General features: G+C 46.3%; 1 long non-coding RNA gene across 1 annotated transcript in view; it reads left to right on the top strand.

Annotated features, from left to right (window-relative positions):
- Positions 1-18,056, top strand: part of LOC142018609 (uncharacterized) — a 34,740-nt gene extending 16,684 nt beyond the window's left edge. The window contains exon 3 of the long non-coding RNA XR_012646871.1: positions 17,979-18,056. This is a non-coding gene — a long non-coding RNA (uncharacterized LOC142018609). The remainder of the gene's footprint in view (positions 1-17,978) is intronic.
- Positions 18,057-25,868: the final 7,812 nt, after the last annotated feature.

Here is a 25,868-nt window from a genome sequence, read left to right on the forward strand (position 1 = left end):
CTAGGATGCCGTTAGCCTTCTTGGCTGCAAGAGCACACTGTTTACTCATATTCAGCCTTTCATCCACCACAACCCCTAGGTCTCTTTCCGTCGTACTGCTGCTGAGCCAGTCGGTCCCCAGCCTATAACAATGCTTGGGATTCTTCCGCCCCAGGTGCCGGACGCTACACTTCTCCTTGTTGAACCGCATCAGATTTCTTTTGGCCCAATCCTCCAATATATCCAGATCACTCTGGATTCTCTGTCTACCCTCCAATGTAGCTACCACTCCCCCTAGTTTTGTGTCATCCGCAAACTTGCTGAGGGTGCAATCCAGTCGCTCATCCAGGTCATTAATAAAGATGTTGAACAACACCGGCCCCAGGACCGAGTCTTGTGGCACTCCACTTGAAAGTGACTGCCATCCAGATATGGAGCCATTGACCACTACCCATTGAGCCCAACCATCAAGCCAGCTTTCTATCCATCTTATAGTCCAAGGATCCAATCCATATTTCCTTAACTTACGGACAAGAATGTTGTGGGAGACCGTTTCAAAAGCTTTGCTGAAGTCAAGGTATATTAGATTCACTGACCTCCCCATGTCCACAGAGCCTGTTACCTTATCGTAGAAGCTAATCATATTGGTCAGGCAGGACTTGCCCCTGGTGAATCTATGTTGGTTATTTTTGATCACTTTCCCCTCTTCCAAGTGCTCCAAAATGGATTCCTTGAGGATTCCCTCCATTATTTTCCGAGGGATTGAGGTAAGGCTGACTGGTCTATAGTTCCCTGGATTGCCCTTCTTTCCTTTTTTAAAGATGTGCACTACATTTGCCTTTTTCCAGTCATCCAGTATCTCCCCTGATCTCCAAAAGTCTTCAAAGATAATGGCCAAAGGTTTAGCAATGACATCTGCCAATTCCCTCAGTACCCTTGTGTGCATTAAATCCAGACCCATGGATCTGTGTACATCCAGTTTTTCTAGATAGCGCAGAACTTGTTCCTTCCCCACAGATGGCTGCCCTCCACCTTCCCATACTGCATTGTCTAAGACAAGCAACTTTGACTGAATTAGAACTGGGTGAAGAATTTACAAATACTTGTCAAACTAAGTTATTAGTAAAATTATTACAAAATTGATATTACAGTAGACAAAGCCCTGTTAGTATCTACAACAGATGCTTTTCACCAACCAGTGGCCCTATAACCAGCATATACTTGACTCTGCTGCAACATGTTTGTATAGCAAAAATTCAAAGGTCATATCATAGCAATCTTCTTTTGCGTGTTTCACTCTACTTTTCCAAACACTTTGCTGAGTCCATTCTTGCTGTAAATTATCACTGTTACATTTAGTCTATTTTAATTATGACATATAGAGACTTCCTGTCCATTTTCCTTACTCTCTTGGCCATTGAGGTTTTTCAATAATTAGAACAGCATGGTAACCAACAGAGATCCAGATGCATAATAATCTTTCCCTCCTCCACCTTTCTTCCATTTAAGAGCCCTGTTTTAGAGCATTTTTCCTAACTGTATGGCGAGAGAAAAATGAATGCTCACATCTGCTTGCATTGTCCATGCCTTCTCGCAGAAAGATTGATTTTTTCCCCCTCAAAATGGAAAAACGAACTGTGGGAAATAGATATAAGATGAGCATTGAGTCTCTCTTACTCTGTTCAGGGCCTAGCACAATGGGCCTTAATCTTGGTTGTGGCCTTTCAGTGCTACTGGAATACAAACAATTAATAATTATAATCATTCATTGCAAAGCTGAACTATTTATGTGAAACCCATCATTCTGGATGCCATATTAAAGAGTCTGCCAAAGAGTGTGGGTGAGGGACATGGGTAGAAAAGACGTACATGCCATGTATAAGCCTGAGTGGGGGATTCGGTGTGATAGAACAACTGTAAACCTGTGATCAGCTATCAAAGTGCTCAGCAGGTTGTAGGTGCATTAGTAATTTATCTATGGTACTTTATGCAGCCCACATCCCTGAAGTACGAGGGCAGCTCACAAATTTTAATGCATTTATTCAGCCTCACAACACCCCTGTGAGGTAGAACAAAGCAATTTTCTCCATTTTACACCTGGAATTGAGGCCCAGAGAGATGAAGTAATTTGTCTATGGTTACATAGGATGTCTTGGTAGATTGATCTCAAGTCTCCCGTGACTCAGGCTGGCACTGTAGCTATGGGATCATTCTTCCTCCTGATCAGTTAGATTGATGGAGCTACTGGACCTTGTGCAGTCACTCAGCCCCTCTGTGCTGTGCTGTTTTTATGGGAGGCAGGATAGGAGGACATAACAGTATGTTGGCACCTCCAGCATGAGACAAGCTAACAATGGAGCCCCTCTTGATCCTTTATCACAAAGTTTTGCAAACTGCTGACCAAGACTTGAAGGTGGATTGTGACTTCATTTTAATGTGATTGCTAAGGATGACAGACATATTGGAGCCTTGGGCCAAAGCCAAACATTGAGCTCCACCAGTTGGGTCTAAAGCTGAAACCAGCGTCCCGCTGCCCAGGGCTTCAGCCTTGGGCATTGGGGGTCCAGTTAGAGGCCCCTGCCTAGGGCTGAAGCACTTGGACTTTGTCATTGGGCCCATCACACAAGGCAGTGGGGCTCAGGCTTTTGTCCCCCCACCTGGACAGCAGGGCTCAGGTGGGTTCAGGCTTCAGGCTCCACTCTTTGGGTCTTGTCGTAATTTTTGTTGTCAGAAGGCATCATGGTGCAATGGAATTCTGAGAAGCCTTGCTTAGCACAAACCCAACACTTAAGGCATGCAGACTAAAGCAAAGCCTTTCTGAGGGGTGTTATTTTCATTTTACACTTGTACAGTTGTTCATTTGCCCCATAGCTAAGCCCTGAAGAATAAGACTACAGGCATTGCACAGATTTACTGATGAGGGTTTAATTTTAGAAATGCTCTCCTACTAATTCTCAGGTGCCCCCATATTTAGTGAAGTTCAGATCTGGATTCTCAGCTGCAGTTAGGTAATTTAGAAGTAGCTGATAGTAATTACATAACAACAGGAGGTGTTTAGATGGAAAAAAAATAAAACTTTTTATACTTAAGACTCTAATTATCAACATCACATGTCAAAATGCACAAAGTAAATATCTTTAAATCAAACTCTAATAAATTCTCAAGCAGCATTTTTCTTACATTGCTTATCTGCACATTTTGACTATTATTGTTGGAATATTGTTTCATTAGTTCACGTGTATATGATGAAACGGTCATCATTTCATTATGATGAAATCTAATCCCTTTCAGCCCACTTAGAATGAAATACATGAGAACAGGCAGTCTTGAAATATGAAGTATTTTGGAATGAAATCACTTTTGCGAATGCCTCTTAACACCAAGGAAAAGAGGAGTGTGTTAAACCAAGTGGAGGCCCTTATCCCGTATTATATGTCTCTTAAGTAGTTAATTTAATGTCAAAAGCTTATCGCTGTAACTTTCCATACTGTGCAATGGAATTGGTCATATACTGTACATGTTTTGGTTTTTAAAAAAAGACAGTTTGAGTGTCATTTTGTTTTAGGTCAAAGGGCAAAATATTTCACAATAGAGGTCAACTGAATGTGGAGGCCGGGGTTATGGGAGAAGCCTCCTATCTGATTAGCAAGCAAATTGCTGTAGGGGTTGTCAGTCACAGTTTGACTAGTTCAACACACAAATGCACATTTATTTTTAGCCTCTCTGTGCCTGCCTAGCAAAAGACATTAAGGGAATGGTTTTGAGAAATGTTGAACACTCAGCTCCTACTGAAACAAAGAGAAATTGTGAGTACTCAGCACCTTTCTTAATCAGCCCCTACCTATATTGCACCACTTGGCAGTGTCTACAAATAATGTAGCTGGCATTCAGTTTCTAGGAAAACAATACTCTTTATAAATGTATCTTGCTGTTTTGTCTTGTTGTTAAGTGTTTTTGTTGTACTCAGAGTCTGTATCTTCACGACACAAAAAAGGCAGTCCTGTAGCGCTCGAAAGACTAACAAAATAACGTATTAGCTTTCGTGGGACAGACCTGCTTCTTCAGATCTGGGTCTGTCCCATGAAAGCTCATCACCTAATACATTATTTTGTTAGTCTTCAAAGTGCTACAGGACTGCTTTTTTGTTGTACTCAATCACTGAGAACACACACTCAGGTACTATATATTAGATATTAATAATAGTAACACCTAATGCATAGTTTGTGTTTCTGTACTCATACTGAGAACATAAACAGTTTTAAAATTAGTAAACTACCTTTAGAAAGAGAATTGTATAGTAAATATACACTAGTATGTAACACCTGACTCTACATTCACATGCAAAAGCACGGCTAACATGGCTACCCCTCTGATACATTCACATGGGAATAAACCAGGGATAACTCCACTGAACTCCAAGTAGTTATGTTATTGCAAGTGAGGACAGAATCAAACTTATAATATGTATATTTATATTTATGTATGTAGGTAGACAGATAGATAGAAGTGGACGTATATGAAAGATGGATTAATTTAGAAACCCTGTAATGTACCTAAATTTATATTATGTGTATGCATGTACCTTCTTACAATGATTTCCAACAGAGTTAAAGCAAAACTCTGTGCCATTGCCTTTCTGTTTTGTTTCAGAAACTTAAACTAAAATGAGCTTTCTTTACAAACAAGCTGCATCTGTTTAACATAAAAGTGCAAAAATAATCATAAAGGCACTATATGTTTTATTTTTTCATTCTTATTTTTTTGGAATATCCAAATAACAAGGAAAAATAACATCCATCTGGTCTGTAGTATAGCTGGTTTTTACATCATCTGAATGTTTTGGGGATTACAAGATTCAACACTTATCTTTAAGCAGAGTGAGTTTCTAAAGATGTAGCATCCAGAAACTTATGACTAATCTTTCTTCTTAGAAGTACAATGTTGCATTACCAGATCTTCTGAGCAAATGCTCAATAAAGTTAATCCTTTGGTTCTGGAAAAGCTGTAGGTATTGCAATGGCAGATGTGCTGAAACAGAAGTGTTTACATTTGTTAGGGCTTGTGAAACAGCAAAGCTTGCCAGCTCACAAGTATTTGAATTTCCTGCAAACAGTTACCTACAGGCCATGCCGGGGGAAGAAAAGGACTCAGGAGGCTCACGGAGTCAGCCTTGTTGGAAGACTGGCAAATCTGTCTTGTGTTTGAATTGCCTATGGATTGGTTGGAACCATTCTTCATTTTCTTGTTTATTTCTTACAAAGCTCCTTCGTTTTCTGTCTCAGTATTGAGCTGTTTTCAACACACCCATCTCTGTGGTATCCCAGGGTAAAATATTATATGGAGTAATTCTCAGGTGCAATTAATGTGTTCACCCCCTCTCCCTTCTTCTTCTGGCCTGAGTGTGGGAGGAAGACTTCAGCTGGAGGAGCTCGTATACTTTGAGGGAGTGTTTCTTTCCTTGATCTGTGGGTAGGGAGATGCCTATACATAGACTCATCACTCTTCATGGGGCTGGTTGTAGAAATAATATATATTAGGGACACTACTTTTAGTTGTATTTATTTTTATTGCAGTATCACCTAGTGGCCTCAACTGAACTTGAGGTCCCATCACCTGGGCACTGGAAAGAACACAGTGAGACACAGGTAAAATGACCCCTCTCATAGAAATCATGGTACAGTGGCTGTAGCATAGAATGGCTCTCAAGGCACATGGGTCTTATTCTTCCCTCTTCTACAGATATGCTGGGTGATTTAGGTCTGCTAAATCTTGGAGAGTTTGATGTACAGTTTGTAAAATGGAGACCATAACTTTGCCAGGGACATCTCCTCCCCTATTAACTAAGGTACAGATAGGTACAGTTTGAGAAAGAAGCTGGGACAATGGGAATTAAAGTGTTATTTTGGGACTATCTCTAGGAGAGCTAGGTGCATCTGTGAGACGGCTCTGGCAACATTAGAATTTATTGGATTTTTGTTTCATGTCCTTTTTTTTTTTTTTTTAAATACACCCGATGGTATAATACTTTTCTGCCTCACTAGCATCTGTGTCAGACTTCGTTCACTAATGTTTGTAAAATACTTTAAGATACGCAGAGAGAAGGTGGCGTAAAATGGAGAGTGTTCTGTTAATTTTAGATGGTTTGATTTTCCCCCCACTTGTCGAATTTAAATGTCAAGCCAAGCATATTTCCATCCCTCTTCAGAAAGTACTTGGGTTGCCCAGACAATGTAAAAGTAATGTTTTGTGAGTAGTTGGCTTATTTTTTTAACCACAGGGAATATACGTCATGACGTCAGTGTAAATAACAATGGAAGAGTATTAGAATGAGTTGCCATATAGTCTGTGGAATAGATTAGTCTTTCAGCCAGTTAGTTCAAAGCATCAGCCTTTTTGTTCTGGAAGAGGGAGTTCAAACCTCGGCTTAAAGCTGAATGTTGTTCTCCCATGTGGGCCTCTGTTGAAAGCAATGACTGTGCATGCTCATCTGAGGGAAGAATTTGGACTGTCATTTATAAGTGAAAATGGGCTCCGTGGCCTTGTGCTACTACCAATTTGAGCACTTCTCACAATTCAGGATAATTGTACAATCAGTACGATTTCTGTTCAAGAGAGGCAGAGACACATGAGTGTTGCAGGTCAAGGTTGAGGTGCATTGACAGAGCTGCATGAGGAAGCTCATACAATGCCTGGCTTAAGCACAAAACACTCACAGTATTTGGGTGGAGGGAGGGGAGGATGAAAAATAATGTGGTTGCCCAAGCAGTTTCTCAGTGGAGCTCCATATTCAGGGCTCTTGTTAAAGGGTATGAACTCAATAATAACACTTAGCAACAGCTGTAGAAAATAGAGTGCTTTTCAGCAGCAGATCTCAAAGCACTACACAGTGTTTAACGTATTTATCCTCAGAATACCCCTGTAAAGTGGGAAAGTGCCATTAGCCCCATTTTTACAGACGGGGGCCCAAAGTGCAGAGAGGCTTAAGTGACCTGCCCACAGGGGAAGTCTGTGACTGAGCAGAGAATTGAACTTGCTTTCCTAAGTCAGAGGCTAGTACAGTGCCTTTGTGCCCTCACCCATAGTTGCTGGAGCAGTAGAGAGAGAGTTCAGTTTCATACACCCCCTCTAGGTAGGGCAACCATATCTCCCTGTCTCAAATACGGGACCGAGATATGGGAGGGAGGGGTGCCTCCTACCGGCTCCACCAATCCATGGGGAGCTGGGATGGAGGCAGCAGCTGCCAGCCCTCTTCAAGCCTCAGGGAAGTGGCAGCTGCCAGCCCTTCTCCGGAGCACTGGGGAAGTGGCAGTTGCCAGCACTCCCTGGGAGCCCTGGGAAGCAGCAGCCATTGGCGCTCCCCAAGCCCTGGGGAAGCGGTAGCTGCTGGCCCTCCCCAGCAGCCCCGAGGAAGTGGCAGGGACACGGAAGCTGCCCCTGCTTCCCTGACGTTCGGGGAAGTGACTCCCACCAGCAGCTGCTGGTGGAAAAGGGCAGCAGGAGCAGGGCCCAAATCCAGGGCAATTAGTCCCTTTTGAAAAATAAGTAGGGACACCTTTTTGGCATCCCAAATACAGGACCATCCCACCTAATACAGGTCAGATGATCACCCTACCACTAGGCACGTGAAATCAAACCCCCAAGATCAATCCTGACCAGGCTGATCTCCTGGTAAGTATAGACATACCCTAAGTCAGAAAGTCACTTGAGGTGGTGCCTTTCTTGTTCTTGTTTTGTTTTCATTTCAGTGTATAGAAATGTAACTATGCAGTGCTGTGGGCATATTTTGCAAATGATTGTGATTATTTAAAGTGCAATGCACATTTTCATGTAACTACTATTCAATAACATCCACCCTCTTACATCAGAAATAAAATGCTCCCCAGTATCTACTCAACTCATTTATTCAGAAAAATCCTGGGAAAACAGGCTTTGCCATCTGCCCCACAGATCACTATATTTGGGTTCTAACTGATCCAGGGGGAGGTGTGAGCAGTGTTCCCTGTAAGCTGAGTGCTTAGGTGACTATCTAGGAGAGGTTCAGGTGCTGCCTGCCTGATTAGCAGGGCACCCACAGCCACCCACAGTGGGCAGCATTTATTTCTGTTAGTGGTGCACATCTGAACATGCCTTGGTGCACATACCAGAATTTATTCTGCCCATGGATTGAAAAAATTAGGGAGAACACTGGGGCTATGTCTACATTAGAGAGTTTTGTCAACAAAACTGACGTTTTGTCAACAAAATCCATGGAGCGTCCACATTTCCAAGGCGTCCTGTCGACAGTAAATTGACAGAATGCGGCACATCTGTCGACAGCATTCTGCCTCCCCCCATGAGGCCGAACACTTCTGTTGACAGAGTCTGTTGACAGAAAGCCAGTCTGGATGTTCCGGGGGAACCCCTTTGTCAACAGACAGGGCTTCTGGGACGCCAGGCAGCTTTATCTGCTGTGCTTCCAGTTGGCCATTCTGTCGAGAGAGCAGCTAGTTTTGTCTGAATATAGCTTCTGATAGAAACTTCTGTTAACAGATTCCTCTCATGTAGACAGAGCCTGGGTGTGAGTTACAGAACTGGGAAACCTTCATTAAAACTCCCAGTTGAAGAGAATACATTCAGAAATGTGAGTTGTATACTCAAGGAAAATGTCTGTGGCCCTTTGCCCAGCTCAGATTTTTAATGAGTCTTTTGCAGTATGTATAATTAGCTACCCAAGGAGGAGACGCCTACCTAAGCTGTTGTCTGGACTGGAACAATGCAATAGGCTTTGGAGAACCTTAAGGTTTTGACCCAGGACTTGCCACTCTCTTTCCTGACTAATATCAGAGGGGTAGCCGAGTTCATCTGTATCTTCAAAAACAAGAAGTCCTGTTGCAACTTATAGAATAACAGATATTTTGGAGCATAAGCTTTCATGGGCAAAGACCCATTTTAGCCGTGTCTACACGTGGATGCTACTTCGAAGTAGCGACACTAACTTCAAAATAGTGCCCGTCACGGCTACACGTGTTGGGCGCTATTTCGATGTTAACATCGACATTAGGCAGCGAGACGTCGAAGCCACTAACCCCATGAGGGGATGGGAATAGCGCCCTACTTCGACGTTCAACGTCGAAGTAGGGACCGTGTAGTCATTGCGCGTCCCGCAACGTCGAAATTGCGGGGTCCTCCATGGCGGCCATCAGCTGAGGGGTTGAGAGACGCTCTCTCCAGCCCCTCAGCTCAATGGTGGCCACGTGGAGCGGCCCCTTAAAGGTCCCCACCCCCTCCCTTCCTGTGCAGGAAGCTGAGAGAACGTGCAGGCGGCAGCCCAGACACACAGCCAGCCTGCATGTCTCTGAGTGCCACAGACACGCACCCCAGCTGTGATGGCCGCACGGCAGCCCCCCCAGCGCCCCCAGGGGACCCCGCCCAAGGGGAGCCAGGGCAGCCAGGGCTCCCAGGCTGGCAGCCAGGCCGGGAAGCGGCAGCGGGGCCCCTCCTGGACGGAGGCCGAGTTTCGTGACCTGCTGGGGCTCTGGAGCGAGGAGGAGGTGCTCCAGGTAATGGGGATCAAGAGGCGGAACGCGGATGCGTTCACTCAGCTGGCCGAGGGCCTGGCCACCCGGGGTCACCCTGCCCGCACTCCGGATCATGTACGCAGTAAAGTGAAGGAGCTGCGGCAGGGTTACGCCCAGGCCCGGGATGCGGCCGGCTGATCTGGGGCCGCCCCCGTCACTTGCCCCTTTTACAGGGAGCTCAGGGACATCCTGGGCCCCCGGCACACCTCCTCCCCTCTGGCCACACTTGATACCTCAGCTGAGGAGCCCCAGCAGGCGCCAGAGCCGGAGTCCGCCCCGGAGGTAAGCCCCACACCCCGGGGGCCCCCCCTGGAGCCCACCCCCGGGGCACCAGAGCAGGAGGAGGAGGAGGGGGACTCCTCCTCTACTGACACCAGCCTGCACATCCTCCTGCCATCCCGGAGCAGCAGCCGGGCATCCGCCCCCCGGGTGTCCCCCGACCGTGGGAGTGGACCTACAGGTATGTACCCCCCTGGTGTACACCCCCGGGGTTGAGGGGCGGGTGTAATAGATATGTGGCCAGGGCCCTCCGCATGCCCAGATGGCCATGGCCCCAAGGACAGCAGTGCCATGTCCCTCACGGGAGTGCATCAGCCCCTGCCCCGCCCCAGCATGACAGTGCCATGCCCCATCCCTGGGGCTGGGGGGAGCAGAACCTCTAGGGTCCCCCGGAAGGAGGGGGTGGGACACCCCGCAGCAGCAGCAGCAGCCGCAGCAGCAGCAGCATGTGATGGAGTGGGGGGAGTGCAAATGTGAGTCTCAGGCTAGATATGAGCAACCAGCTGAATAGCTCCCAGTGGCTAAGGATGATCCTGGGGCTACAACTGGCAGGTTACACCTCTGCCCTGGACAAAGAGGAGGGAGGAGCCGAGCTGGCTTTGAATCGGGGGCCGCAGGTAGAGGCTAGGGGAAGGGAGAGCTGGAAGGCAGCCAGCCTGAGGAGGGGGAAAGCTACACCCCAGAGGGGCACCCCTTGGGGTCTTCTCCCCAGGACGGGTTGGAAGGACTGTCTCTGACTGCTGTACTGTCACTTCTGGGAGAAACTGGGCATCTGTTGCCTAAGAAACCTCTCCTGTCAGAGACCCTGCTGAGTGAAGTGAGAGTCACTCCTGCCGGGGGACGGGGTGCAGTGCAGGGGGACCCTTCAGCCCCATCACAGCAGCATCTCCCGGGGACGGGGATGGGGAACCTGCAGCACAGGGGTGGGGGGACAAGGGCCACGGCTCAGGGCCCACACTAACGCCTGTCTCCACTCTTCTTCCCCTCCTCCTGTGTTCCACAGCTGCACCATCGGAAGGACCAGAGAGCGCCGGCGAGGCTTCAGTGGTCCCGGAATCCCCTCCGGGGCCATCGCACCAGGCCAGCCCCTCGGCGGAGGACCAACCGGCCCCATGGCGGGCAAGACGGTGGACCCAGCACCAGCCGCCAGCGACGGACCCCCAGCTGCTGGCCCTCCACCGCTGGCAGGTGGAGGTCGCGGAGCAGCGCCTGCGGGTGGAGCAACGCCGCCTCCACCTCCAGGAGCGGGAGCTGGCCTGGCGCCAAGAGGCATGGGGGGCCTACATGGAGACTTTCAACCGCATAGCGGACTACCTGGCCCCCCATGCCGCGCCGGCCACAGCTGCACCCGCCGCGCCACCCGCTGCTCTGCTCGTCACCGCGCCGGCCGCCATCGCCCCGCCACCTGCCACCGAGGGCTGTTCCGCCGAGGGAGTCCTGGGGCCAGCTGACACTTGCCGGACGTATCTGCCGGTCCACCCGGCCCCCAGCCAGTCCCGGACAGGGCTGCGGCCGAGGCGGGGCTCCCGGCTGCCCACCCCCAGTGCCGGACTATAGGGGCGTGGGGCCCAGGACGTGCCCCCCCCCCCGTATATAGTTGGTATTTATTTATTTGTGCTCCCCGTTTGCCCAGTCCCCCCGCCCATGTAAATAGTTCTCTCCTTCCTTGTTATCCCTGGTTTTTTTTGTTAATATACACATACACTTTTCATATTTAAGTTAGTTAGAAGTTCCTGTATATAGTTTGTATTAGTTAGTTATAGAACAGAGTTGAAAGTAAACCAGTTTGATTTCACAAACAAGTGTCTGCTTTTATTTGTGCAGGAAAAGTGTGTGGGGGGGGTGCTGTTGGGTGCTCCGTGGTGTGGGCGTAGGGGCAGAGAGTGTTGTGGAGGATGGGGGTGGGGCGCAGTGGGGGGCCTGGCAGCGTTCACCCCGCGGCCTCATCGAAGTGGGCCTGCAGGGCCTCCCGGACCTGGGTCCCTTCGGGGTCCACCTGGCGACTAGGGGCAGCGGGTGGCTGCACGTCGGCCCTGCCGGCCTCCACAGCCCAGCCCTGAAAAAAGGCCTCCCCCTTGCTCTCCACCAGATTGTGTAGGGCGCTGCATGCACCCACAATGTGGGGGATGTTGGTGGGGCCTGCATCCAGGCGGGTGAGGAGACATCTCCAGCGCCCTTTGAGACGGCCAAATGACGCTCCACCACCTGGCGCGCATGGTTCAGGTGCTGTTTGAAGCGCTCCTGGCTGGCAGAGAGATGGCCCGTGTACGGGTGTATGAGCCAGGGCCGGAGGGGGTATGCCACATCTGCGATGACACAGAGGGGCATGGTGGTGTCCCCCACAGGGCTCTCCCACTGGGGGATGTAGGTCCCCGCCTCCAGCTGGCGGCACAGGCCCGAGTTCCGGAAAACCCGGGCATTGTGGGTGCTGCCAGGCCAGCCCACATAAATATCCTGGAAACGGCCCCAGCTGTCCACCAAGGCCTGGAGGACCACTGAGTGGTAGCCCTTCCGGTTTATGTAGCGTCCTCCACTGTGCACTGGGGCGCGGATGGGGATGTGAGTCCCATCCAGAGCCCCGAAGCAATTGGAGAAGCCCAGGGTGGCAAAGCCCGCAATGGTGGCATCCAGGTCCCCCAGCCTCACGAGCCTGTGGAGGAGCATGGCATTGATGGCACGCATGACCTGCAGGGGAAGCACATGGGAGAGCACCAATGAGGGGTGAGCAGGGTGTGTGTGGCCCTCCCCTGCCCTGCCCTGCCCTGCCCTCCCCTGCCCGGGCCGCCCTGCCCTGCCCTGCCCGGGCCCGCCTGCCCTGCCAGGGCTGCCTCCCCCCCTTCCCCCATGGGTCCTCTTACCTCCATGAGGACAGCCCCGACGGTGGCCTTGCCCATGCCAAACTGCTGTCCCACGGATCAGTAGCTTCCTGGAGCGGCCAGCTTCCAGACAGCGATGCCGACCCATTTCTCCACAGGGAGGGCACTCCGCATGGCGGTGTCCTGGTGCCTGAGTGCGGGGGTGAGCCACTGGCATAGCTCCATAAATGTCTGCCGGCTCATTCTAACGTTCCTGAGCCAGCGGTCGTCGTCCCACTCCCCAAGCACCAGCCGCTCCCACCAGTTGGTGCTGGTGGGGTAGCTCCACAGCTGCTGGCTTGTGAGGTGGGTGGGGGTCGGGGTGCTGCAGGGTTGGGGGTTGAGTCCTTCTCCCCTGCGGGCCGCTCCTCCTCCTGTGTGGCAAGGAGGTGCTCAGCTGCCTCCCGCATGGCATGGGGTGGCTGGGTGGACCTCTGGCTGCTGCTGCTGCTGCTGCTGCTGCTGGGGGTCCATGACTGCGTCGCCCAGGGTCTGTGTGCCTATGGCTCTGCAGACCGCGTGCTGTGCAGGCTGTGTGTGTCTGGGAGGGGCCCTTTAAGGGAGCGGCTAGCTGTTGCCCCGGAAGCACTAGCCCGCCCTGTGACCCTGTCTGCAGCTGTGCCTGGCACCCCTATTTCGATGTGTGCTACTTTGGCGTGTAGACGTTCCCTCGCTGAGCCTATTTCGATGTGGTGCTGCGCAACATCGATGTTGAACATCGATGTTACCAGCCGTGGAGGACGTGTAGACATTATTCATCGAAATAGGCTACTTCGATGTAGGCTTCACGTGTAGACGTAGCTTTTGTGTGTTTCTTGACTGTCTTCCCTAAATATATAGATTTATACTCCCAACAAAGTGTCCACGCTGTCTTCTGTCAGAGGAGTAATTCACCCAGTATCTCTGTCTCTGCTCACAACAAGGTTGTCCTTGAACTGCAAATAATAGCAGTGACAGGCCTGGATAGTTAAATTGTATTTAAAGTAAGTTTACGTGACCATTGCAATGTGAAGTGCCATTACGATATCATGGCCCAATAAGGCAATTTCTTCCAAGGTCACATCATGAAAATTCCCCTTTATAGTAAGGAGGATCCAAAGTTTTTCTTCTGAACCTGGAGCCAAACTCTACTGAAGTCTGAAGGAGTTTAGTGTTCCATTGTAGATTCATCCCTGAATAGGACTTCCTAATTTAGACTAACTTCTTCCACTGTCGAGATCAAAACTCTTCCTATCCTATTTGCATGCCAGCTAGAAAACACTAGCAATGCTTTCATTACCCTGCACAGGCCTCGTTATTTATATCAAGCCCCAATTAAAACCCAAGCTAGAATGTAATGGTGCAAACATTATTTACAATATATTAAGACAATCCATTACTTCTGCTCATTACTCTGTTGAAACCTAATATTAGTAACAGCATGTACAGGAGATCTGGACCATGAATTAATTATGAGGCGCTTGTACTGGAAAACATGTCAGACTCTGGTTCTTTCAGTTGGCAGACATCCGGTGGAGACTGGTTCACTCTTCCTGGCACTGTGATCAAATCATTTGTTTGACTAAATAATCAGGAGGCAAAGTATTTCTGATTAGTCTACTTCTTCAGATGATCATTTACTGAAAACGATCAGGAAGAAAGACAACAATAAATTACAGGTCTCACAATAGTAAATAAATCTTTAAACCAATCAGCACAATGCCATTGACATCTTTGGATGTTGGGGAGTCTCTCTTAAATTGTTTTTTGGGAGACCACATTCCATAACCTGCCATCTTTACAAATCCCTATGACCCCAAAGGTGCCTCATGCATTTTTTTAATCATGAGTTGATTTTTGAACAAACTTATTTCTCCCTTAATTCCAAAATACATGGAATTTTCTTAGCTCAGTCTCACTGCTATGTTTCAAAATATTTAATGTGTTTGTAAAAAACACCACACAGGAAGGCAGATGGTTTATATCTATATTTTATTGAAGCAGATTCCAAACAGAAAATCAGCATGCAAATGAATCAAGTAAGCAAAACAAGAACATAGCAGAAAGATGCCCTTCTGGTTCAGACATGTGGCCAACATATGGGGGATGTAAACTGTATTTGTAGTTTTGACACAAAATCATAGAATCCTAGGGCTGGAAGAGACCTCAGGATGTCATTGAGTCCTTTCCCCTGCCCAACCAGGACCAGCCTTAACTAAATCATTCCAGCCAGGACTTTGTCAAACCAAGATTTACAAACCTCCTAGGGATGGAGATTCCACCACCTTTCTAAGTAACACATTCCAGTGCTTCACCACCCTCCTGGTGATATATTATTTCCTAATATCCAACCTAGACCTATCTTACTGTAACTTGAGACCGTTGCTCCTTGTTCTGCCATCCGTCACTATTGAGAATAGCCTCTCTCCACCTTCTTTAGAACCCCACTTAAGGAAGTTGAAGGCTGCTATCATTAGACTTCCTGTGTGACATTGGGCAAGTCAATTAACTGCTGTTCCTCTGTTTTCCCAGCAGTGAAAATGGGAATATTATTTTCTTATCTCAAAAGGATGTTGTAACATTCAATTAATTCATATTTGTGAAGAGTGTTTTGACCCTATGGGGGAATTTAAAAAAATGGAAAATAAACATCGCAGACAGATCCAAAAAACTATAGCAAAGGACATGAAGTTAGCAAAGTGAAGCACTCAAAAATTAGCAATTGCCAAAATTAAGCTTGCCCGGCCTTCTTGTGCATTGTGATGCAGTGTTTAATTAGAGTACTATATTCCATTTTTTCAACAGGAACTCATTTCATTCAGTGGACAGGGAGAATGGTGTTTACCAGTTAGGTAGTTATTCAATACTTCCCTTTGTTCTCATCATTCCGTGTGTCTTCCAGTGCATAATTTGCTGTATAGCATCCAAAATCTGCACTGAGTACAGAATTATTGATTTCCTTATGGGCTTTTCTAAGCGGTTGTCATCATAGTATCTTAGTTCTTTGCAAACATAGATGACTTTGTTTGCAACACCATCAGGAGAGTAATGATTAAAGCCAAAATGATCAAAAGTGTAAATTTCTTGTAAGGACTTCTTTGAGAAACATAGAGCCTGAGTATTTAGCATATGTTGGGCATCCAGGAAATAAACACACCTGTATTTCAGAAACATACTTCACCAGTGAAAAATGTTGAGTGCTTGACTTCACTACCTTAGCAGTCTTAGAATGTTGCGTTTTTAAAGTAAGTTTTAAGAATCTTATAAACTGGGGGAAAAAAAAAAAAACCAAAATTTCCACCATACTGAGCTTTCCCTCTCTGCTCGTCAGAGAGATCTTTGCAAAAGGTGATTGTCCTCTGTGTGGATCCACCACTAGAGGGAGTTGGAAATACACCATTTGCCAGTGGATTTCCTAGCTAAATTTGGAAACAATAGGTTCCAGTCTAGGCTCTGTAGGGGTTATGTGACATTAGATAAGTCAGTTAACTGTTGTGCCTCAATTTTCCCAGCAGTAAATATGGGGATATTATTTTCCTATCTCAAAAGGATAGGAAAAGAAAAAGGATAACCTGCCTCCTTCAGCCTTTTTAATGTGTCTTTCTGCTCATATCCCAAATTCCTGTTCCTATGGACCATTGTTATAATCCTATCTGGTTCTAGTCTGTTCCTCTCCCCACACACTTATGCCTGTGTCTTTCCCCAGCTCCTGTTCTCCTCACTGTGCCCTGCCTTTCTAAACTCATCCGTTCTCACTCCCATTTCCTTCTTTCCTTGAGCATCTACTGTTGTCAGTCCTTGTTTCTCTGCATTTCAGTCAGGTTGCTGCCACCTCCTCCGGACTGCCTGGACACCAGCCCTGGGATCACAGAAGAGACTGGGGCTTGTTCTACACTAGGGAGTTAAGTCAATTGCAGATACACAATTTTAGCTACCACAATTGCATAACTAGAATCGACTTATCCGCAATCGACTTACCTGGCCATCTATGCAGAGGGAGGTCGACAGGAGCGGTCCCTTTGACCTCCCTTACTCCTTGCAATATCAAGGAGTACAAGGATCAACTACTGACCCAAGATAGTTCCGTTTCACATGTCTCGACCAGGTGTGAGAAATCATACCCTGGGAGATCAACCCTGACCAGGCTGATCTTCCCAGTAATGTAGACATACCCTCTGTCTCTGATTTCAGTGGTGGTGATCACCAGCCTGGCTGCTGGAAAGAGCAATTTCAGGGGAAGTCCTGCATATTGCAGGGATTGTTCATGCTCAGTTGCTTTGTGAGGATGGTGTGTGGTCTGGTTGGCCCTGGATGCTTTGAGGGAATGGTGGAACATGCTTAGTGTAGACAAACTCTTCAGATAATATAGCTGCCAAACTGTAATAAGTCTCCACTGAGAATGTGTGGACTTTGATTCTCAGAAATTTATAACATATCCAGATTTGGGCAGATGTTAATTAGCGCGACAGAAAGCATGGAGAGGAAACCAAGTCCAACCCTCAGCCAAATTTCAACATTCTGCTCCAAAGTCTGAAAGGAGGAGGGGTGCTCTAGCCTCACAATGATAAAATTTTAATAACATCTAGTGTAAAAACTGCACGTTTCCCAACCTTATTTGGGAAACAGTGAAACCATTAGCTAAAATTTACAGGAAAAAAAAATGACACCGAGTCGCCAATCAGTATGGAAAATTTGAGGCTGAATAAGTGAAGTTTAACAAATGTGTAAATAGATAAAAATGCAGTCTTATAATGGAAAGTGTTGGGGAATCTTAACTCTAAGCATTTCCCCATGCCTGCACTCAGGTCACTTTAGAGCACTAATGTAATAATATGTGCCTGCATCTAGCTATATTGCCTCATATTATCCTCCCCATTTATGGATCTTCCACCTCATAGGGGTTCTTCTCAGGGTCTTGGAGAACAGGTGTATTTTGTTGTGGAGGTAACTGGCTCTCTGTGCTTTGACAGTCTTTTCCTCTTTCTACATCCCATACACGGCAAGTCCCCACTAACTTTCTATCACTTTGTAGGCACAGTGAGAAGTGTCTTCAACAGTGGCTGAAAATAAATAATTTTTGAAACTATACTTGCCCTGAAACTTTGGTTTTGTGGTAAAGTTACACATACTCCCTTCCTTTAAGATGAAGCCACATCCGTATCCCCTGGGAATTCCGGGAGTAAATTGTGTATAATTCACTTTGGAGTCTATTGCTGCACTCTCAAAACTGTAAACAAAAAGGAGCCTTCTCTGGCTGTAAGGTGCAGAAAGATTTCACAGAGTAGAAGAGAGAAAACTATTACGTAATTTTATGTAATTTTTGTTGCAGGAAATAATTTTGTCAATGCACCTGCATAGGGGGGAAAAAAAGAAACACCAGCAAGGCGGCTTCAGCCATCAATCTGTGGGACCTAAGCGCTCAGGCTGAAAGCAAAGGTGAAATGGAATACGAAAATTGCAGAGCAGCAGAAGAGGAGTCAGCTATCACAGGGCCCCTACTGAAATCCCATCTTTGGGGTAGGATTTCTTGTGCATTTTCATGTTTTGGTCACCTGACCTTCGCTCCCTGGTCTAATTGGTCTCCTCATTTACAGACTAACTAATGATGTAACCAGAGTGTGTGGGAACCAGCACTGTGTGACAGATACAATTTTTCCCAGTCATTTATGAGGCTTGGATACTAATTCTGCCTGCTTACCTGGTTCTACTGCTGGTTATCGGGAAATTTGAACTTCTTAAAGGACATAATGAGGCTAGCTTTAACTGAGGCTGAACTTAGTCACTTTCACGTAAAACTATACCTGCCGCACAATATATTCATCTGTGAAATCTAATTATTTCTGACAGTGCTCTGTATTTTAGTAGACAATGCAACGAACAGTGTTCTATATTTTAATACAAATGGCTGTGTCTATATCTCTTATTTATTTTTCCTATTAATTGGCTAAAGTGAAAATTATTCTCACTGCAGACTCAAGAAACAGATTAACTTACGTTGGCTCAAAAAGTGTTATTTTATCCACTTTTTGATTCTCCTTCCCTGCCATCATACAAGACTTTTGCACAAACACTATTGTCTGGTTTTACTGGTGCAATTTGTTACCATGGTAGTATTAACAACTATAATAATGTTTGCATTATAACAGCACAAAAAGGACCCACCTATGACTGGTGTTCGTGCATTGTGCAAAGGTATAGTGTGAGATGATCTCTATCCCAAAGTGTTTTATAATTTAAATAGACCAGACAGAGATGGATTGGGACTTGGAAAGGGGATATAACACATAAGTAGAGCCAACAGAGGTGGTAGTTTTGAAACTGCTTGATGCTGTATAAGAAACAACTTACTAACAATATAGCTGAGGTAAAAAGCTGCATTTGGACAACTCTTTCTAAATGCCAGTGATTATATCCTGGATGAACTTAATAAATTCAGGATGTTGTAGATATGATGCCACATGTTGAAATTTTTTTCTCCTTACTTTGTCCCATGATATTGATTGGGACATGGTCTCCTGATTTGAGGGGGAGGGTCACAAGCAGTTGGGGGACATGGCCAGCCTCTTGTTTCATGGCTGATGAAGGGAGGGGAGGAGCCCAAAACTTTATTCTATAGTATTCTTTATTCTAAAGTTCCCACGTGAAAAAGTTAAGAACCATGACAGTAGGGAATCTTTGAATGGACACCTGCATGCCGTAGATTTTGAGGATTCTTGTTTGGTATTATTTTATAAATCTAGTTAAAGTAATCTAGTGGCAGTGGGTTGCTCCACATTAGGAAACATTATCAATAATCGGGAGAAACTAAAAGCAGTAGCAAAAACATGGAATCCTATGGAAGTGCATTAATTTTCTGTTTCCTATGCAAATAGGACCTCTGTCTGCAGTTAAAAGTTGACAGTGATGCATATTTCACAGCTTTGCATATGCACATAGTGGTAAATCCAGTCAGCAAACATGTAAAAGAAGGAAATCCCTCAGTGCTTCTGTGTCTTTTTTAAGTTTATCTGATGCCCAACACATATGCAATGGATCTGGGTCCTGACATCTATTTAAACTCTTTGGGAGTTATATCAAACATTAATGGGGATTAGTGTTAGAACTGGTGTAAACATAGCAAACAATCTGCTGTAAGTGTATGCTCACATTTCCATATGTTATGTAGGTAAGCAGAGCTAGTAAGGAGGAGAGTAACTCTTGGAGATGGTTCTCAGTTAACTAGTCTTGGGGTTGGTAGAAGCAAACACTACTAGAGCATGGTTATTTCATTATATCAGCATCTTGGAAGCTGCAATTAATTTTACTAAAAGACACGTCAGATTTAAGGAGATGCATTTTCATTGTGCAAGCCACTAGAATATAGATAAAAGTTATTTAGTACTTCCAGGTGCACTTGGCAGAAAAAGTTAATTCCAGGTGTGGAACTTCAAAAAAAATTATAATACCCTGTTGTCAAAGCTGGATAAAATCATCAAGTTAGAAAAAGGAAAGCTAAACTAGGAACAAAGTCCCAAAAATGACTAAGGAAAGGCCATCTCTCTGTGAAGAAATTATGGCATACAAGAGAATTTCCCTGTTGCTTATGTAAACACGTTTGGATCTGGGTAAAATTACAAAAGAGATAAAACTTTGGCATGCATGAGCACACGGAAGTATGACATCGTCTCAGTGGGAGGTATAGGGTAGGGTTTTAAGGACAGAGCCAAAACCTACCTCACACATGTATACTCAGGACTCGATCCAAAGTGAGGTGAAGTTAGCATCAAATCTTTCCTCAGTGGGCTTTTTTCTTCATTCACAGGAAGAAAGGAGAGGAAACATAGATTTATTTCTTCACATAAAATCAAATTATTTAGAGCCTTTTCCTGCCCAGTTTTAGCCTGTAGGTGTTTTATCACTGACATCCTTGGGAGCAGGCCCTTAATTAGCAAGTCAAATGATAAACTATACCACAAAATGGAAAATATTATTATATCAGTTAAAGCAATTTGCTAGCAGGGAATGTGCGTTATTCCATAATGTAATGCACATTATTCATTTGACACCTTTTTAAAACAGATTTTGTTTGTATGATAAGTTTCTGGACGAATATGCACTGAATGCTTTTAAATCCCATTGTGGCTTGTTTTTCGTTCCACATGTTCAGATGAAACGACAGTTACTATCGCTAGAAGTTTGCATACTAATAGCGGCTCTTCCAGCATGTGCCAGTTTTGTCCCTGACAGGGGTCATTACCGCAATATTAATATCCTGTGAGTCTAGTTAATCTAAAAAATATGTGGTTTGATGTACTGTATTGCTTGGTACATGCCATTTTTCCATCTGGTTCAGAAGGGACACTGAACTAAACCAATGCACGCCTCCAAGTGAATAGGTTTTTGTCAATGCCATGGGCACATAGACTGAGGATGAACATGGTAAGGTCTTCTCCCAAAGGTGCATATGTAAATCCTATCAGGATCAATTGTGCTAAGTAGGGATGAACCAAACTTCTCGGTGAAGAGTGAGCTTCTCTGGTGATTGAGTTGTTCAGCTCACTTTGTTGTCCTGACCAATCGCTGATGGCTTTTCTCCCTGGAGATGTATTCCACAATAGTTATACCTGATTAACTGCGTGTCTGAATGTTCTTGTTTTGACGTAAGAATGCCTTGTTTTGAATTAACTTAATCTGCTTGAAATAAGAGTAACCCCACATGATAAGGAGAAATTTAATCCACTTTAAATTCAGATCCAAGCATAGTCTGGACTCCCTTTCAGATATAGACAAACTCAATGCATGATAGTACTTGGGGATACCGTCCACCTTAAATATCTGAGATGGCTTGAATTGCTCCTATGAAAGGGTTTCCCTAGCTCTAACCCTAACCAAAAGTTTTTGTAGAAGCTCACACCTTACTCAGTCATATGATTATTCTCTGGCATTAGCCATGCCAGCTCTTATCCTTACGATCCTCATCAGTGATATGACTGTGACATCAGCTGGGCAGATACGGGACTTGAGCAATGTGAAAATAATACCAACAAATGCCATAGTCTGTTTTAAAGGAGTTTTCACCTGGAAACTGATGGGTTTCCTGGCCTATTTGCTTTGCAGCTAGACAGTGTGATGATGTTCACAGGGCAGAGCAAATAACATAGCTCATCTGCAATTGCAGTTATAATTCCATTAAGTTCATAGATAGATGCTTATCTCAGTGCAGGCAGAAAGGTGAAATTGCAGCTGTTGCCATTGTCTGAGCGTTTTATAATATTTAGGGTGTTCAGTAGGCACTAATTTGCATTGCATTGCAGTGACAGCAAGGTCATCTCTCATTGAGGCCAGGTCTACCTTTAAAACTTAGGTCAACCTAGCTATGTTGTTCAGTGTCATAGGCAATGAATGGAGGGGGGCACAGAATGTCACCTGCACCCCATGCCCAGAGGTGGGGAGGAAGGGCCAGGGGTCAGCAGCCAGGGGCCAGGTTGCCTAGCTGCCAAACTCTCCCAGGCAGCCTCAGATCATGAGGCTGCCTGCCTGGGAAAGACAGAGGAGACAGCTGTCTGTGACAGTTCTCTGTCTCCCTCCCACCCCAGCTCACTAACAGTTCTGCCAGGTAATGGGGTTGGGATGGGAAGGGGGAAGAGGGGGCCCTGTGTGGGACAAAGAGGGGCAACCACTCAGGGGAAGTGGGAAAGAGGGGCAGCTCTTGGGGATGGGGGGGGAGAAGGGGCAGCTGTTTGGGGAGGGAAGAGGCAACCCCGGTGCAGGGGGTAGTGGAAGGTAACTAATTGCAGGGGGGCTGCGCTTAGCTTGTTCATCCATAGGTGGCAGCAGTGAAAAAACAGGAGTGTCTCTGGCATAAAGAGGGGCCGTGGGACCTAGGCTAGGGACTAGTTGGAGATCACAGGTTTGGGGAAGTCCCATGGGGAATGCGGGGTCAGATCTCAGGAGAGAGAAGAGACAGGAACAAGAGAACAGGGGAAGTGAATCATGGAGAAGGATAGGCAGGGCTATATTAATTCAGCTCGGGTCCCAGGGCTATTAAATTTTATGGGACCCTCTAGGATCTGTGGTGGGGCCAAAATTAAGGGACCCAGAATGTGGGAGGGAGATCCAGGCTGGGGCAGAAGTGTGGGATGTGAGAGGGAGTGAGGGCTCTGGCTGAGGGTGTGGGCTCTGAGGTGGAGCCAAGGATGAGGAGTTTGTGATACAGGGGAGGGTGCAGACTGGGACTCAGAGGTCTGGAGTGCGGGAGGGCGCTCAGCCAGACCCGCTGACAAAGGGAGCAAAGGAGGAAATTTTCTAGGGGCCTGAACAATTAAAATGTGCATGGGGGCTCCAGAGCCTTGTAAATCTCTCTGGCAAGGGTGGCAGGTGGAGCGCCCTTTAGAGAGACTAGCCCCTGGCTCCATTCCTTCTGAGTGTGCCTTCCCCCTGACACCAGAGCCTGGAGACCGCTTGTCATCTACCATGGCCGAAGCTGCAGCTTCTCACCCCTGGATGGATGATGGGAGAAACAAAGAGTAGGTGGGAGAAATAGGGGGTAGGCAGGGGTCAGTGGGATATAAGGGGTGGGGAGGTTGGACTGCCCCATTCACATAGGAGATGTTAATGCTTTAGAAAGGAAAGGATTCTTTTAACACTACAATTCTTTTGGCATTTCATAGATATCTGAAAACTGTGATCAATAATTTACAAAAAATACTGTGTTACTAATTAATGCCTGGGAAATTCAAAACTGGAAAAACAACAGAAGTTCTGTGGCACCTTATAGACCAACAGATTTTTTGGAACTTCAGCTTTCATCAGCAAAGACCCACTTTGTCAGATGCATGTGTCCACGTTTTTTTTCATGAGGTTGATGGATTTCCACTCCATGCGGCTAAATATGGTGTGTTGCATGGTGACAAGTATCAGAGGGGTAGTTCGTCACATGCATCTGACAAAGTGGGTCTTTGCCCATGAAAGCATATGCTCCAAAAAATCTGTTTGTCCTTAAGCTTCCACAGTACTTTTCGGGTTGTTTTGTGGATACAGACTAACATGGCTACCCCTCTGATTCAAAACTGAAAGGTTGATCGTGGATCCTGTTTATTAGTTTGGCCTTTCAAATAGAGTTGGATTCCACACACATGATTTCCATTCAGTTTTAGAATTTGTTTGTGAAGAAGTATTGGAAACCATTAAGGTTATACAGTATTGTTCTGGCTCTTCAGAGTGCTCACGTTGAATCATAAGTAGCAAGCACTAGATGTGGTGCTTCGATATTTTGGAGAATAAAGATCTTACTGGAAAATAGGATTTCTATGCTGAGTTTTTGAGGTTTTTGTGCTTACACACATATATACATACACACACACACACACACACACACTTTGCCTTTTTCTGCAGCATGACTCTGTTGGAATTGCACAGCATAGGTTCCAAACACTCATTTAAAACACCCATCACCAGCCGCTAGGGTTATGTCTACGTTAGAGAGTTTTGTCCACAAATCTGGAATTTTGTCACCAAAACCCACAGAGCATCCATGTCCCCAGGGCACCCTGTCAACAGTAAATTGACAGAACGTGGCACTTCTGTTGACTGTGTTCTGCTACTTTCTCATGAGATGGAACACCTCTGTTGACAGATTGTACCGACAGAAAGCCAGTCTGGATGCTCTGGGGGCCCTCTGTTGACAGACAGGGCTTCCAGGACACCGGGCAGCCCTGTTTGCTGTGCTTCCACTTGGCCATTCTGTTGAGAAAGCGGCTGGGCGGTCTGGCTGCTCTCTGTTGACAGAGTGGATCTGGCCACAATCTGTCGACAGAAGTTTTGTCAGAAGAGAGCTTTCAACAAAAAAGTCTGTCGACAGATTGCTCTAGTGTAGACACAGCCTAGGTGTTTTACTTCTCTTTGCATTTTCAGCGATGTCGTTTGTTTAGTTTTGGTTTGAGAATGTGACTATTTCTAGTTGAGTCATGTAGATTTGTGGGGCTTCTTACAGCTGAGGTATATGTGCAGATAATGTGTGTGCCAGAGGCATAGTTTTCTGAACTGTAAACATCCCTAGTCAAGGCCCCAAGCAGCAGTCACTTTCTTAATCCAGCCCAGCACCACTGAGAGCCACAATGGGTCCTGGGGTAAGGTGGGAGGAGGACACGGCTCCATGCCTCAGAAGGGGCAGGACCAAAGACAGAAGGGGCAGGGCCTAGGGCATTTGGCCATCAGCCCCACAGAGTCTGCAGCACTCTGTCCCCTCCCTCCACTCTCTCCAAGCTGCACACACTTTGGCAGCAGCGGTTGCTGGAGCTCCAGGCCCTCTTTGGTAACCCCCACACCCTTATGGGCGGGCCTGACCCAGCATTGCAGGGTGGGGAAGCTAGCTGGACCAGGGCTGCCCACAGGCAGCAACTAGGAAACAAACAGGCACCATGTGGCTTGGACCTGAGCATCTCTGAGCTGAAGAAGGGCAGCTGGCCCCAGAGGTCAGATGGGAAGTCAGATCACTATTTGTGACAAATAACCCCATGATGGGGAATTTTTATGGGAGATCGGGGGAGTAACAACAGGGTGCAAGGGATGAGTATTTCCAAGCCTGTCAATGCTGTGCCTCTCATAGAGGCTTGTACGTTACAAGCTCTGAAAATACAGTTTACAAAGAGGAATATTAGAAGGTAGGTCTGTTGTATAGAGAGTGGTGGCGGGGGGGAAGGTATGGCAATGATTCCGTGTGCACAGGCAGTATTTGAAGCTATTCTGTACTGTACTGAACACAGTGTGGCAGTGAAAGGTATCAGGTCTGGAATAATATATTGTTGCATTTTCAAAGCTAGGGGTGTGGCCCCAGCGAAATTACAGCAGGGGGTAAAATTGACCTAGTAGACTTAATTCTTATACAACTGCAAAAATATCTACTGATATACATTATTCCAGAAATCCTCACCATCATACAATTAATTATGTTTTGTTCCTGCTTGCTTGTGTAACAAAAACAGAATGAAAAGAGAAATGGTAGGCTAAGCCAGAAAGCCTGAAGTGGCAAGTAATTTACAGCTCTCTCCCCTCCCACCAAACACAGTTTGCTAGTACACCTCATGGCTGCCCTTCCACATTCCCTGCTGTTCCAGTTGGGAGCCTCTGTGCAGCTTTTGCCGTCTGATGCCTTGCCCCCTCTCTGTCGTGCTATAAGACTTGCTTTTGTTTCTGTAAGATACGAAGACACTTTCTGAGAAATGGCCTGAGACCTGTAAAC

Source organism: Carettochelys insculpta, chromosome 10, assembly GCF_033958435.1.
Source record: "Carettochelys insculpta isolate YL-2023 chromosome 10, ASM3395843v1, whole genome shotgun sequence".
NCBI lineage: Eukaryota > Metazoa > Chordata > Testudines > Carettochelyidae > Carettochelys > Carettochelys insculpta.